Source organism: Canis lupus, chromosome 32 (genome assembly GCF_048164855.1).
Source record: "Canis lupus baileyi chromosome 32, mCanLup2.hap1, whole genome shotgun sequence".
Classification (NCBI taxonomy): domain Eukaryota; kingdom Metazoa; phylum Chordata; class Mammalia; order Carnivora; family Canidae; genus Canis; species Canis lupus.
The window spans coordinates 4,286,968-4,303,491 of NC_132869.1; the positions used below are offsets into that span (position 1 = coordinate 4,286,968).

The 16,524-nt window shown below is 38.5% G+C and overlaps 1 protein-coding gene across 4 annotated transcripts in view; it reads left to right on the top strand.

Annotated features, from left to right (window-relative positions):
• KATNBL1 (katanin regulatory subunit B1 like 1) overlaps window positions 1–16,524 on the top strand; it is a 62,105-nt gene that overhangs the window by 27,046 nt on the left and 18,535 nt on the right. Inside the window, exon 1 of one of the 4 annotated variants that reach the window (XM_072808650.1) lies at window positions 11,742–11,827. The exons of the other annotated variants lie outside the window; for them this stretch is intronic. The gene's annotated coding sequence lies outside the window, so the exon portion shown is untranslated. Of the gene's footprint in view, window positions 1–11,741; window positions 11,828–16,524 lie in introns of those variants that run through there. 4 annotated transcript variants of the gene reach the window in all.

Consider the following 16,524-nt stretch of genomic DNA (forward strand, 5'->3'; position numbering starts at 1 on the left):
CTGAGCCAAAGGCAGATAGATGTTCAACCACTGAGCCACCCAGGTGTCTCTAAAATATGTTTTTTTTAGTCCTTGTGATAAGTTGTAACTGCTCTACACTAGGTTACGTGATCTGCTCAGCCCAACATTTGTTTTGATCATCATTGTAATAATTATAAAAATAAATTTAACACATTGATTAAAATTTAGTGAAACCTTCATTGAGAACACTGGGTGAGTCCTACTGGACTAGAAGCTGTTGTTACTCTGTAAAATGACTTTATTTATTTTATTTTTTTAAATGACTTTTTTTTTTTTTTAATTTTTATTTATTTATGATAGTCTCACAGAGAGAGAGAGAGGCAGAGACACAGGCAGCGGGAGAAGCAGGCTCCATGCAATGGGAGCCCGATGTGGGATTTGATCCCGGGTCTCCAGGATCACACCCTGGGCCAAAGGCAGGCGCTAAACCGCTGCGCCACCCAGGGATCCCTAAATGACTCTTTAAATATCTTTGTTAAGCCACTTTCTTCTATGTCATTATTTAACTCAAGGAGCAATTTTCCCCCCTAAACTATCTGATAAATCATTGGAGATATTGCCACACTTAACGTATTGTATTCCAATGGCTTCTTTTGTGTTTCTCCCACTATAAATGAGTAATTTTACAATGGAAAAGTTGGGAGATTTAAGGGTATGAGCAGAAATGAGGCAGGAAACTACTAGTTGCCATGATGTAGCTGTATATGACACCAGAATTCTACACTGAAGTGATTTAGGTCACTATATTTTATAATTTTATAATTCTTTTGTGTTTCTCTACATAACTTAAGAATTTATGTGTTTTGAGGCATAAGAAACTTTATCATTTCCTGTTATGTATTATCTTATGCTAAAAAGAAAATTCTTTTATTTAAAATGTAAATTTGGGGCAGCCCAGGTGGCTCAGCAGTTTAGCGCCACCTTCAGCCCAGGGCCTGATCCTGGAGGCCTGGGATCGAGTCCTGCGTCAGTCTCCCTGCATGGGGCCTGCTTCTCCCTCTGCCTGTATCTCTGCCTCTCTCCCTCTCTCTCTCTCTCTCTCTCTCTCTCTCTGTCTCTCATAAATAAGTAAATAAAATCTTTTTAAAAAAAATAAATTAAAAAATAAATAAATAAATGTAATTTTTTTTACTGTAGCAAAGTGACACAGAAAAATAAACTGAAGATGATGATTTAACTGTAGAAAAATAAACAGGAAAAAGGGATTCAACTGTGATACCACTCTAGAAAGAACTTTTGTCCTTTCAGTCTCTTTAAAATTTTTTCCTGTGCTACGTGTACACATACACGGAAATATATAACACATGTAGGAAACTGGTATTAAAATTTGCTGACACCACAAAACTACCTATTTTTTTTTGCACCAAAGGCACCTTGCTTCATCAGTGAAGTTTACATATAGCTTAACAATAGCTAACATTTACAGTGATTAACCATTTGCCAGACACTGTAGCAAATGGATTATTTTATTTAATTCTCACAAAACTATTCTGAAAACAGGAGGTTAAGTAATTTGCCTGTGGTCACCTAACTATTAAGCGGTTAAAGCAGGACTCAAACCAGGGAGTCTGACTCTAGGACTTGTGTTGTTGCCCTGTTACAACATAGAGCCTCATCCTTTCAGTTGAATCACCTAAGAAAAGTACAACTTATATTACTACTTTCAGGTGCAGACTAAAACATGGTCTTGTTCATTGTCAAGTTTCCAGAGGTGCAAACTCATACCACAGAGCCTTCTGTCATCAGGGGTGCCAGTAGTGCTCATAGTCCATTTCTGTCGGCAGAGCTTGGATTGGACGGCGGCTGTCCCTCTGCCCCTTGCCAGCCTTTTGTTGTTTCCCAGTGCAGTGGAGGCAGCAGTTTCAAATAGGAGTTGAAAGCATTGTTTTTATGAAAACTAATCGGAATACTTTAGATAGACCAGATGAAGGCAAATGACTCAAATGCTTCATACCAACTTGGATGGAGGTTACAAAGCTAAAGATAAGTGAAGTGAAACCATAACGGTTTAGAGTTTTGTACTGATACTGCTTGGTGACTGTCATTAGTTCTTGGGCCACTTGAAAGAAACCCAAAGTAGAAATCATAAATGATGGATATGCATTATTTTAAGGTACATGTGTACATCTCTGTTTTAAATGAATCCTCATTTTAAATGATTTTTTGACAAAAAAGTCACCATTCTCAGTCACATTATGAAAGGGCTTCTATCATATATTTGAAGAGCTCTATGATCATATTCTTTGACCCAGTCGTGTGCTTATCTAGAGGAAATAATCAATTTTTTACAAATATGTATGTCCATCAAAGTATTTTCTGACATAGCAAAAATAAAAACATTCATATACAATAGTATATATTCATTTAAATAATTTTCAAAAATACTTTTTAATATACTTTTTAAAAGATTTTATAGGAGACAAAGCCAGAGACAGAGCATGAGCAGTGGGGAGGGGCAGAGGGAGAGGGAGACTCCATGCTGAGCAGGGAACCTGATGCGGGCTTGGTCCCAGGACCCTGGGATCAAGCCCTGAGCCACTCAGGCACCCAAGATGTTTTAATATGTAGGAAAACATAATGTTAATGATAAAACACAGCCTATAAAACTAAACTGCATGAGAGGAGAAGCACTGAATTGTATGGGTGGTTGAATTTCTAGTGACTTTTTGTTTTAATATGACTTACTTTTAAGTATGAAAATAATATAAATTACTTTTAAGTAATATTAGTATGAATGGCAAAATTTGGGGGCATCTGGGGGGCTCAGTGGGTGAGCGTCTGCCTTTGGCTCAGGTCATGATCCGGGGTCCTGGGATCGAGTCCCACATCGGGCTCCCTGCAGGGAGCCTGCTTCTCCCTCTGACTGCATCTCTGCCTCTCTCTGTCTCTCATGAATAAATGAATTTTTTTTAAAAAAAGGCAATTTTTTGTATAAAAGGAGCATAAAGTTAAAAATTTTTTTCTATTCCCCAGCTGTGTGGTTCACCGCTGTGGAAGCATTCAGTGTGTGTTAGGACACTCTAACATGAGAGAGAGTTTTTAACCATGTTTATTTCCGATTTTTTTCCTTTTTTTTTTTTTTTTTTTTTTTGCAACATGCTTCCTTCTGCCCCCAAATCCAGGGATGTGGATGTGGAGTTAGAGAGGAAGGAACAGGACATAGATTTCCTGTGCCCACATCCGATTCTCTCTCTTTCTCCCTCCCTAACTTTCACATGACTCTTGCTGACTGCATCTACAGTCCTTGAGGGGAATACTACCTCCAGCCCAAGGAGCAAGGACATGCCATTTAAACTATATCATTGCAGGACATTGGTATATATATTTTTATATAGCCCACAAATAAGCTTTGCTCACTGAAGTAATCTAGTATCTGATCTTTTTAACTTCTGGAAATTTTAATTTATTTTTAAGGATTTTATTGATTCATTTTGAGAGAGAGAGAGCATAAGTGAGGCAGAGAGAGAGGGGACGCAAGCTGCCTAATGGATGTCTGGCTCCATCTCAGGACCCCTGAACCGTGACCCAAGCTGAAGGCAGACACCCAACTAACTGAGCCATCCAGGTGCCCAAACTTATGGAAATTTTTAATCATGTGGAAAAACAGGGTCGCCTGGGTGGCTCAGCAGTTGAGCGTCTGCCTTAAGCTCAAATGATGATCCCACGTCCCGGGATCGAGTCCCTAATCAGGCTCCCTGTAGGAAGCCTGCTTCTCCCTCTGCCTGTGTCTCTGCCTCTCCCTGTGCGTGTCTCATGAATAAATAAACAAAATCTTTAAAAAAAATCATGGAAAAACAGAGGATGGTATATTGAACATCTCAATTACTCAGCTTCAGTCATTATCAGCATTTCTTGTTTCATTGATTTTTCCCCTACTTGGTGCAAATCCCAAAAATAATCTGTTTTCATCTGTATTATATATGTATATGTATCTGTAAAAGACTCTTTAAAAGAAAACAAAAATATCGTAATAATACCATTCAACTAGAAATAATTAACAGTGATTAATAATAATTCCTTACTCTCATACACTGCTGATGGAAATGTAAAATAGTACAACTTATCAAAATTTGGCAGTTTTCTTAAAAAGGTAAACATATACCTATCACCATCCCACTCCTAGGTATTTACCGAAGAGGAATGAAAGTACCTGTTCATGCTAAGACTCATACAGGACTATTCATAGCAGCTTTATTAGTAATAGCTACAACTGGAAACAACCCAAATGTCCATCAGCAGATGAATGGATAAGCAAATTTTGGTATACTCACACAATAGAATACTGCTCTGCAATTAAAAAAAAAAATGGGCTTGATACATGTAACAACATGGTTGATTCCCAAATTAGTTATGTTGAGTAAAAGAAACCATACCCTCCCTCCAGAAAAAGAGTATATAGTATATGATTCTATTTATATGAAATAGTAGAAAATGCAACCTAATCTATAGTGACAGCAGATCAACTGGTTGGGAAGGAATTATAAAGTGACACTGGAAATTTTTGAAGATGAGGGATATATGGACTATGATAATGGTTTAATGGGTGTGTATGCCTAAATACACTTTATGTACAGTTTATTTTTTGTTAGTTTTACTTTAAGGTTGTAAAGAGTTCCTTAATATCATTTATCCAGTCAATATTCAAATTTCCCTAATTATTATACTTAAAAAAAAGTTGTATTTATTTGACAGTAAGAGAATACAAGCAGTGGGGAAAGGCCGAGGCAGAGGCAGAAGTGGGCGCCCTGCTATGTGGGGCTCCATCCCACGACCCTGGGATCTTGACCCAAGTTGAAGGCAGTTGCTTAAGTGACTGAGCCCCCCAGGAGACCCTAATTATTATACATTTTAACAGTTTTTAAAATATAGGATATTAAGCAATGTCCACACATCGTATTCAGTTAATGCAGTGTCTTTTAGTATGTAGCTTCCTCTTTATTTTTCTTTCTTGCAAAGTGTTTGTTGAGGAAACTGAGTTTTGTGTCCCAAAGAACTTGTTTTCTTGATTTTTCTGATTACAGCTCCATGGTAGTGCTTAATAGGTTCCTCTCTGACTTCTATTTTGTGTTAAATTTTTTAAAATTTAAATTTCCATTAGCCAACGTATAGTACATCCTTAGTTTCAGATGTAATGTTCAGTAATTCATCAGTTGTGTAGACTGGTAGTTGGTAACAGGCAGTTGAAGTTTGCTGATGTTCAGGCTAGATTTTTTGGCAAGGATATGTAATAGTGTTGTGGAGTCTTTCCTGTTGTATCACATCGGAAGGCGTATAGCATCAGAATCTCATTTGTGATGCTAACGTTGGGAAGGGGTTTGGGTGCTGGCAGCCTGATGTGTCCATGATAACAGTTCCCCCCTCAGCTTCTGTATCTGTTTTGGTTTTGTATTCATGCTCAAACTGAACAACCATTTCTGGAGAAGAACTGAAAATACATAAATAAAGAATGCTCCAGATTCTGATTTTCAGGTGCCTAAGAGTTGTTACTGTGGTTGCTTAAATAGAGAGCGTGCTTTTCTTTTTTATAGTAACTCTGTCTTCAGGACTCAGCTCTGGTATGACACAAGATGTATTTCCAGATATTTCACTGCCCCTCAAATTAGATTCACTGCTGCTGCTTTTTTAGCAACCTGTACTATCTGTTCCTCTTAGTACAAATCTGTTCCTCTTTTATAGCACGTACTGTTTTATATTTATTCACTTTCTTACTTTCTTGTCATCCCCCTCCCTCCCCTAGGCCATGAGCTTCTTGAGAAATAAGACATGTACTACTTATTCATCCCTTGATACATAGTAGGTGCTCAGTAAATGCATGTTGAATTGACTACATGTGCTTTCTTTCCTTTAATCATTTAAAAAATGAACTTTAAAATACTAGTCCTTTGGGATCCTTTGGGATCCCTGGTTGGCTCTGCGGTTTAGTGCCTGCCTTCGGCCGAGGGCATGATCCTGGAGTCCTGGGATCGAGTCCCACATCAGGCTCCCTGCAGAGGGAGCCTGCTTCTCCCTCTGTGTCTCTGCCTCTCTCTCTGTCTCTCATGAATAAATAAATAAATAAATAAATAAATAAATAATCCTTAAAAACTAAACTAAAACACTAGTCCTTTGTGATATTCATTTGCTCACTGGACAATATACATATATATATATACACACACACACACCTATTTTTGTGTCTTTGTATATATCTAAATTAACTAAGAATTGTTGAATTACCTTTTAGATTGTGTATCTAAAGGTGTGAAATGCAGCTCCTGCTTATGAGAAGTTTTGCAGTCTAGTTGGCAAGAGGAGACACACCTGGATCAATTAGTGCTCAGTCATGTCTTCCTTTAGGCCGTCAGTTATTTGTTAATTGTTAAAGTTCTAAACTATGTGGTATTCATTTAAGGACCATAAGAAGGTGCTGAAGGAAGAGATCAATGAAGGGTAGGAATCAAGAAATGATTCAGAGGAAGAGTTGAACTCAGTCATGGTCAGAGAGGCTGTGATGGAGTGGAAAGGGACATTTCTGTTTCCATAAAAGAAGAAACATTTCGGGATCCCTGGGTGGCGCAGCAGTTTGGCGCCTGCCTTTGGCCCAGGGCGCGATCCTGGAGACCCGGGATCGAATCCCACGTCGGGCTCCCGGTGCATGGAGCCTGCTTCTCCCTCTGCCTGTGTCTCTGCCTCTCTCTCTCTCTCTCTCTCTCTGTGTGTGTGTGTGTGACTATCATAAATAAATAAAAATTAAAAAAAAAACATTTCATTTCCATGAAAATGAAACTTTGGGAGAGGCAGGAAGTATTAATAGCAAAACAGATGAGACTTACTGTTATAAAGTATGCTTTCCTCTGTTTGAAGATGCTTACAGTTGAGGTTGGGAGTCCCTACACTTTCCCCTGTTTCATTTTGTGAAAGCATTAATGTGGTTATTAGTCTATTAAATTTATGCCATCTTCTCTTACACTGATGCCCTTGACCCGTCTGTGAAGTTCCAGTGTTACTGCTCTTTCTCTCCCCAGAGTTTGCCTGCTGCTTTGAAATCTCTTTAGTCAGTTTATTCTCTTAAGTTTTGACAGGAAATTAACTTATTCCCCATTCTCTTTGTCCCAGTACTTCCTTTATTAAAAACAAAAACAAAACCCTCTGTTTTATTATCTACAGGTTTTCTTTTACTTTTGGAGGCCACGTAAATACAAAAACATCTTCACTGTTTTGTTTTGTTTTTTAAAGATTTATTTTTATTTATTTATGATAGAGAGAGAGAGAGAGAGGCAGAGACACAGGCAGAGGGAGAAGCAGGCTCCATGCCGGGAGCCCGACGCGGGACTCGATCCCGGGACCCCAGGATCACGCCCTGGGCCAAAGGCAGGCGCGAAACCGCTGAGCCACCCAGGGATCCCCCATCTTCACTGTTATAGACAAGAAAAATGAGGCTCAGCTGTTTCCAAGGTCACATAGCTAGTTAAGTAGGAAAGCTGGGGATTTGAACATGGGACTATTTGACCTAATCTTTTAGCTACACTAGACTTTAAGCTGGGTGAGTCTTTAATTTTTCACCCAAGTAGTGAGTTTTGATACCTACTGCACAGTGAGCAGAAAGCTTTCCAGAGAGCTGGGAGAAGCAGGAGGAGACTGCACACCTTTTCAGGTTAAGCTTTTAACTGCCACTGGCCTCCAAATGAGAGCACTCATTGCACACAGAGGGCACCGAGGGCATCTCCGTGCTCAGGGCAAGAGCCCACATAGATGAGTTGAACATAGAGCCAGAGGGCAGGCCTTGTACAGGTAGATATTTCAGATGCTTTGAGGAATGTTTCTAGAACCTCCAACACTGAAATCTGGACCAATTCTTGGAGAAAAAGAATGGAGTAGGCCTAATGAAAAGCCATGAATGACATGTGCTATGCACCCCAGTTTTTTATTTTTATTTTTATTTTTTTTAGATTTTATTTATTTATTCATAAGCGACACAGGCAGAGGGAGAAGCAGGCTCCATGCAGGAAGCCCAACGTGGGACTCGATCCCAGGACTCCAGGATCACGCCCTGGGCTGAAGGCAGGCACTAAACTGCTGAGGCACCCAGGGATCCCCTGCACCCCAGTTTTTTAAAGTCAGGTTGTTGAGGTCTTACTGACATGAGTTTTGACATACACAGAGTTGTATGTATAGTCACTACCACATTCAAGAAATAAAACATATGCTTCACTACAAAAAGTTCCCTCATAGCCCTTTACATCTACTTTTCCTTCCTAGGGACTCTGGCAACCATTGCTGTTTTTCTTTCCCTATAAATTTACCTTTTCTAGAATATCATAAAAATGAAGTTATATAGTATATAGCATTTGGAGTCTTACTTCTCATTAGCATAATGAGATTGAGACATATTTGTTGTCATATGTATTAATAACTCCTTTTTATTGCTGAGTAGTTGGTAATTTTTATAGAAAGTAAACTTTTTAACTGAGGTGGGGTGACCACATATCCCAATTTGCTTGGTATAAAACTGGTTTATGCCTGTTCACCCAGCACAATTTTTTAAAAAATATTTTATTTATTCATGAGAAACACAGAGAGAGAGAGAGAGGCGCAGAGACACAGGGAGAGGGAGAAGGAAGCTCCATGCAGGGAGCCTGACATGGGACTCGATCCCAGGACACCAGGATCACACCCTGGGCTGAAGGCGGCGCTAAAGTGCTGAGCCACCCAGGCTGCCCGCAGCACAGTTTTTAATACTGCTTCCTTTCATTCTCAATCCTGATTTGGATGATTAATTTTATTTATATATATGCACTTGCTCTGCAGTGTTGTCAGATTTGTTTTCCAAAATACCAAAATTGTATGTATATATATTTTATATAAATACTGTGAGTGATAATAGCAGTAATAACTTACAGATAAGCTTATTTTGATCTTCATAGCATCCCCATTTTGTACTTGAAAAAACAGATTAAAAAAAAAAACAGAATAAATGACCTACCAAAAATCATGAACTAGAAAGTGATAAAACCTACATCATCTATATGCACATTCACCCTTAATCTCATATTACTTGGGGTGCAATGTGTTGGGTAAGAGCAGAGGCAGTGGCAGCAGAAGGCCTGCGTCCCACGCCTGACTCTTACCACTTTTTTGCTGTTTGACTTTGGGCAAATTATGTCATCTTTGGGTGCCTCTGCTTCACCATCTATTAAAAGGGCATGATGGGGTGTCTAAATGCCCATGGCTAGCATATGGTAAGCTTTTGCTAAAGGCTACCTATTAATTTTTCATGATATCGTTATTTCATTAACAGCATTGCAGTGGAACTTCTCTCCATCAACAAAAACTTACCCCCCATCAAAAATAATAGTTGGTGTACATTTTGCTCTTGTCTCCTTCTAATTAAAAAAATTATATTAATCTTTAATAATATAGTATCCAATTATGAAGGCCTTCAACATTTAGATAGTGTAGTCTTTGGTGTAGTAAATCAGTTCCACAAACTATGTTCCTAGAAACATCTGCATCTTTCAAATTTTATATGTATCTGTCAAAATTTTAAAAAGTAGGATAGTGGCCAAGTTTGGGAAGCAGAGCAAAATAAAATTAGGCCTCTCAGAGCCTTACTAATGTATTTAATTAATTTCCAAGAAGTAACTTAATATGCAGCATATCCAAATTTTTGTGAATAGAGTAAAACATCTATTAATCTATGTGAATACTTCGAACATAATTCAGGAAATCCTGTAGTAAAAGGTAGGTAACTATTAGAGATTTGGGGATTTTGTCATGAACACTGTAGGTTAAAGAATGATTCCTAGAGACCAGGAAAGACTGGTGACAGGAAAATCAAATAATTCTTACAATAATTTGGGCTTGAAGTGATGGGGCTAGAGTTCCAAATGCAGCACCTTGAACCGCTTGGCCATCCTGACTGCTAGTAGGGCTAGCGTTTTGACAGTGGGAGGATTAAAAGGTCAGAACGGATCCATGCAACATTTTAAAGAAAGATTCAAGAAGACTTAGTGATCAGTTGGAGGGAAGGAGAGAGAAGTCAGAATAACTCCTGGGTTTTTAGTTGAGAGAAGTTTGATGCCAGCAATTTAAAATGTGGTAGGTAGGAAGGGCTGTTAGTTGGTTTGACGTTGGAAGAGATTGAAGAGGTTTATTTTAGGTGTGTTGACTTGGACCTACCAATGCCAGATCAGGAGGAGAGATTGGGTCTAGAGAAGTAGCTGAAGCCTTGAGAGCATGCTTTTTCAATTTTAGTGTAGAAATGAGAGTTGTTGAAAGAAAAGGAACCAAAAAGGGAGTAAGGGAACAAGGAGAGTCAAGATACTGTAGTGCTATGGTCTGTGAATAAGTTTGCACGCATGTGTGTGTGTGTGTGTGTTGGGGGTGTAGTGAAGTGATGAAAAAGCTAAATGGTGATGAAGAATGAGCAATCTTTAGGGTTGGCTTAGCTGACCCTGCTATGAGCAGCATCAGTGTTATAAAAGACTCCCTTACAGCTTCAAGTCACCTTGAAGATGCAGTTGTTTTTCAAATGGGAGGACAAAATAAAATCAAGGTTGTAAAGGGTTAAAGAGAAAATGGAAACTGAAAAGCACTCATTGTAGAAGTTTGGCAGGAAAGAGAATTAGAGAAAGAGTATAGGAGTTGGTAGAGGAAACCTGAGAATGTTTGAAAGCAAAAGGGGAGGAATCAGTTCAAACAGAGAAACTGAAGATATAGAAGGGAGGTGGGGGAGCTAAGTCCCAAATGAGGTGAGAAGGCACGAACTGAGATAATTTTCTCAGCTCTAGATAGAGCTGTCCTAATTTTGGAAAAGGTAAAATAGAGCCTTCCTATGAAATGTTACCTCTGCATGTTGGCATTTACACCTTTTTCACTTTTTTTTTTACTATAAGGGAGTTGTATAATTAAACCGTTTCTTATAAGACCGTGACCTCGTTATGTTATTTATTCAGATTATGAAAATAATTCATGTTCATTGTAGAAAATAGAGAAACCTGTAAATATATATATATATATATATTTTAAAGATTTTATTTATTTATTCCTGAGACACGGAGAGAGAAAAGCACAGACACAGGCAGAGGGAGAAGCAGGCTCCACGCAGGGAGCCCGATGTGGGACTCGATCCCAGATCTCCAGGATCACACCCTGGGCCAAAGGCAGTGCTAAACCACTGAGCCACCTGAGCTGCCCGAGAAACCTATAAAGGAAGGGAACAAGTCACCTGTAATTCCACTAGCAATAAATAATTTTTATTAGTTTTGATAGAGCTCTTTTGAATGCATTGATCATTTATATATACACACACACATACTTATATGTATATAGCTTAGATAGCTTTTGAATGACCATTTTTTAACCTCTTTATAAGGCGATTATTTTTTGAACCTTCCGCTCACAAAACATTCTTTGAAAATGGTGTTTTTAATATTTCATTGTAAGCACTGATCCCATCTGTATGAACCTTAGCATTCTCAATTTCCTTTTTTTATCACCTTGTTTTTTAACCTGATGCAAACTTCATTGTTAGATATTTCAATAAGTGCTGCAGATACCAAAGCAGTTATTAAGTGTCTGGTAGCTGAATTTAGGTGGAGGGAATCCATAGCCTCAGGCTCTAAAGATTGTACCAGAAAAATCTCATCTTTAACCTTCTGTTCCTCTCACCTTCATTGAAGTTCTTGAAGAAAAAAGTCTGTGTTCATCCTTCCCATTTATTTTTTTGTGTGGCAGCTGCCTTCTGGGGAAACCTGTGATTTGTCCGTTTCTTAGCCTTACACATCGACTGTTGGACTTAGAAGAGAGAAGAGTTTCCCCTTATAGGGTAAGGGAAGAATAAGAGGTAGGACTCCCATGTAGTTGATATTCATTTGTCTCTTGACATCTCCTAGAAGAATTAGTACCCTCATCTTAGCTGTCCTGGCTGGCAAGTGTTAATGGTCCTGTGGTTAGGGATGGGGATGAGGTGCAGTCACTTCACGGAGACAAAGATGCAGTAGCGTAGCGTGGATTCTGTGCCCTCCACTCTGCCCTTGACCAGCCTAGTTATCTCCTGGACTGCAGTGTTAGGCTCAAGTTTTAAATTCTAAAACCACTTTATTTATGTATTTTAAAATTACACAGTAATGGTTATATACAGTTTTCAGCCTCTGGACTCTTAGGGAATACCATTCAAGCCTTTTGTGAGAGTCTGTGGTGGTAATTGGAGGAGAATATTTGATACCAAGAATATTAATGATTATAATTCTCTGTGCACAAACATGCTTTGCTTTTTAAGAAGAGAAATGAAGTTGCCTAGTGAGATTGCAGAGTTAAATACAATGTAAATGGTTGATATATTGCTAGTATATTAATATAAAATGAAAGCTTAAATTAACTTGATCTTGAACTATATAATAAGTTATTAGGGACAAAAGTCCAGACATGTTTCATTCCTTTATGATGAGTTTTTTCCATTGCTGTGAGTAGGTAGGGAGTATGCAAACACTTAGAGCTGTTTAATGTCTTGATTTGACAGCCATGAATCCCTTTTCATCTTTCTGATAAGAGATATCTACTGTGTAAGGGGGATTCAACCCTTCAGCTCCTTCTACATGCTGAGTCTTTCCTACTTTCTAAAGAAAATATCCATAGTAATCACTTTCTTATCTTTATTTTTAAAAATGTGAAAAAAATAAATAAAAAATAAATAAAAATAAAAAATAATGTGTTATATTCAATGTTCAGAACGTAAAGTTAGGTAAAGTTAGTATTTTGGATTCTTCTCAGTATCTCCTAGTCCTTTTATTCTCTTTAGGTGCTTCCTTTTATTCTTTTTTCATTAAAAGATTATCTTTTCTAGTTTCTATAATCATTGTCTTCATCCACTTTTTTTTTTTAAATTTTTTTTTTAATTTTTTATTTATTTATAGTCACAGAGAGAGAGAGAGAGAGAGGCAGAGACACAGGCAGAGGGAGAAGCAGGCTCCACGCACCGGGAGCCTGACGTGGGATTCGATCCCGGGTCTCCAGGATCGCGCCCTGGGCCAAAGGCAGGCGCTAAACCACTGCGCCACCCAGGGATCCCTTCATCCACTTTTAATCCTGTTTCAGATTATTCTCTTTTTGAATATTATCAAACAGCACTGTGGAAACACCTAGGAGCCTCAGCAGTTGCTTTAAACTATTTTAATAGCACTGTCAAATGCTCTGGAGGGGAAAGGATAATCTTACTGCCCAAGAAGGGTGGCACCAAATGCATAAGATATAAAACAAAATGGAATTTGTAGTGTAAAAAATCCTTTGTAATGAGACATTGCCAATTACAATTTTGATAATTTACTTTTTTAAAGCTTTATTGAAGTATAATTTACATACTGTAAAATACACCCGTTTTAAATTATAGCTCACTTAGTACAAGTATATACAGAATTGTATAATCCTCAACCACAATCTAATTTTAGAACATTCCATCACTGCCATCACCCCCAGAGAAGCGTTGTGTCCATTTCCAGTTACTCTCACTCCCACCTCAGCTGTAGGCAACCATTAATCTACTTTCTGTCTCTGTGCTCTTTACTTTTTTTCTTTTTAAGATTTCATTTATTTGAGAGAGAGCACGAGCAGAGAGAGGGGCAGAAGGAGAGAGACAAACCGACTCCCGGAGTGGAGAACCTTTCTTGGGGCTCCATCCCAGGATCCTGAAATCATGACCCAAGCTGAAGTCAGATGCTTAACCAACTGAGCCACCCAAGTGCCCCTGTATCCTCTCTACTTCTATGGACATTTCATATAAATGAAATCACATAATATCTTGTCTTCTGTGTTTGGCTTCTTTCACTTAGTATGATGTTTCATACATAGTGTTACATGTATTAATATTTTGTTCATTTTTCTTGTTGAGTAGTATTCCCAACAAATATATCATGTTTTGTTTTTCCATTCACCAACTGATAGACATTTGAGTTGTTTCCACTTTTTTGGCTATTCTGAATAATGTTTTTATCAACATTTGCATACAAGTCTTTGTGTTGACATAAACTTTCATTTCTTGTGAGTAAATATGTAGGAGTAGAATTGCTGGGTCATATGGTAAATCCATATTTAACATTTCAAGAAACTGCCAACCTCTTTCCCCGAGTCACTGTGCCATTTTACGTTCCTACAGTAATGTGTGATGGTTCCAGTTTCTCCACATCCTTCTCAGCATTTGCTATTTTGTGTCATTTTTATTATAGCCATTCTGGTGGTTGTGAAATAGTGCGTCATTGTGGTTTTAACTTGCATCATCATCATGGCATGTCCTTGTTCTGCTGTTGTTGGTTGGAGTTTTTGATCGATGTTGATTTTATCCTGTTGGTTGATAGTATTGTCTTATAGCCTTGTTGAATTTGTCTATTTGTTCCATCAGTCATTGGGAGGGGATATTGTTTATTTGTTCCATATATTTTCAGATTCATTAGTGCTCTGAAATTTTACAATTATGTGCCTTGTAGGTGTATTTTCATCCCCAATGCTGACCTCATTGTGCTCTTTCAATGTGGAAATTCATGTCCTTCAATCCTGTACATTTTTCAGTTATTTCCTTGATTTCTTCTTTGTCTTCTCTGTATTCTTTCTGAAATTCCATTTATTTGGATATTGGTTCCTTTAAGCCAATGTTACCTTTTTTTTTCTGTATTTCAGGAGATAGCCTCAAGTTTCTCTTCAAGCTTTCTATTGATTTTTCTCTGTCTTATTATATCCTATTTTTATTTTCCAAATCTTTGTTGCTTTGTTTCTTGTCTCATTTGTGGTTCATGTATACAATTTGTTCTTGTCTCTCGAGGATTTCTGCAAGTCAGGTTTATTGTGATATAGTTTATGTATGATAAAAATTCACCTGTTTTAGTGCATAGTTCTATTAGTTTTGACAGGTAACTATCACCATAATCAAGATGGAAAACAGTACTTTGAGGACTTTGACCATCACTGATGTCACTATTTTTAGGAGAGAGAGAGAGAGAGGAGAGAGAGAATGTGTGTGTGTGTGTGTGTGTGTGTGTGTGTGTGTGTGTGTGTTTTCCCCTGGGACTTATCAGAGTTCCCAAAGAAGGATCTTCTGTACTCTTCCTGGAGTATATAAAGCTGGCTGCAAGCATCCATGAGGCAAATGGTAGAAAGGTTAGATCTCAACATTTAGTATGTAAATTTTCATTTGATCCCCTGTTAGACTATACTCCGCTCCTTCATTCATGCCTGGTGTTTCCTAAACCAAGGGCTCTTGTTTTAAATATTCCATACAATAAAACTTTTATTGGAATAGGGAAAGGGGGGATCCCTGGATGGCTCATGGGGATCCCTGGATGGATGGCTCAGTGGTTTAGTGCCTGCCTTCAGCCCGGGGCGTGATCCTGGAGGCCCAGGATCGGGTCCCACATCGCGCTCCCTGCCATGGAGCCTGCTTCTCTCTCTGCCTGTGTCTCTGCCTCTCTCCCTCTGTGCCTCTCATGAATAAATAAATAAAATCTTAAAAAAAAAAAAAAGGAATAGGGAAAGGAATCTAGGGGCTAATTGTGTCTTAAATGGATATTCAGTCATTCTCCGTATTCTTAAACCCACATTTATCCCTACTTCTTGATGTCCTCAATATTGCCAATTCCTGAACCTTTTGGGGATTCTGCTTTTTACCATTCCTCACTGCTGATTTAGGATTTGGCTTTCTCAAATCTGCTGTCATTTATCATTTCTGCTTTTCAGTTTTCAAATGTTATTGTCATCAACTCATTATTTCTCTTTGTCCTTATGCGTTTTATGCCTTTAAAAACCCTTTACTATCATTGTAATGGGGTTTCAGGGAAGGGTAGAAGAAATTACATATGTTTAGTCCATTATCTTTAATAAAAGTTCCCCTTTTTTTTTTTAAGATTTTATTTATTTATTCATGAGAGAGACACACACATACACAGAGAGGGGCAGAGACAGGCAGAGGGAGAAGCAGGCTCCATGCAGGGAGCCTGATGTGGGACGTGGGACTCAATCACCGTCTCCAGGATCAGGCTCTGGGCTGAAGGCGGCACTAAACCGCTGAGCCACCTGGGCTGCCCCAAGCTCCCCTTTCTTTAAAAAAGAAACGCTTACCTGTACAAACGATCCTTTATGGGATCCAGCTTCTATCTCTCCAGCCTCATTTTTCACTCTGCTACAACCCACTTCCAGCCTAAGCTCCAGTCACATGCATCTTAAGAGATTGCCAGACAAACTATGTTGTTTCATGCCCTTCAGTTCTGCACATGCTGTTTTTTCAATGTGTTATTTGTCCTTTAAGTCTCTCCTCAGTAAAGCTTTCCTGACTCACGTGACTGCCCCTCTGTCAGAGTGTTTATTGTATTACTGCAATTATTTATTTTTTAAAAAGTCTCATCTGAAAGGTCTTTAAACCTGGAGTTGCAGCTGGAAGGGATGTCCATGGATCAATGGCAAGAAATCTTAGAGTACCCTGAGATTATTTCCAAATTTTCATGTGTTTGTGCATATTTTTGGAAAATTCTCTAAGGCAGATTT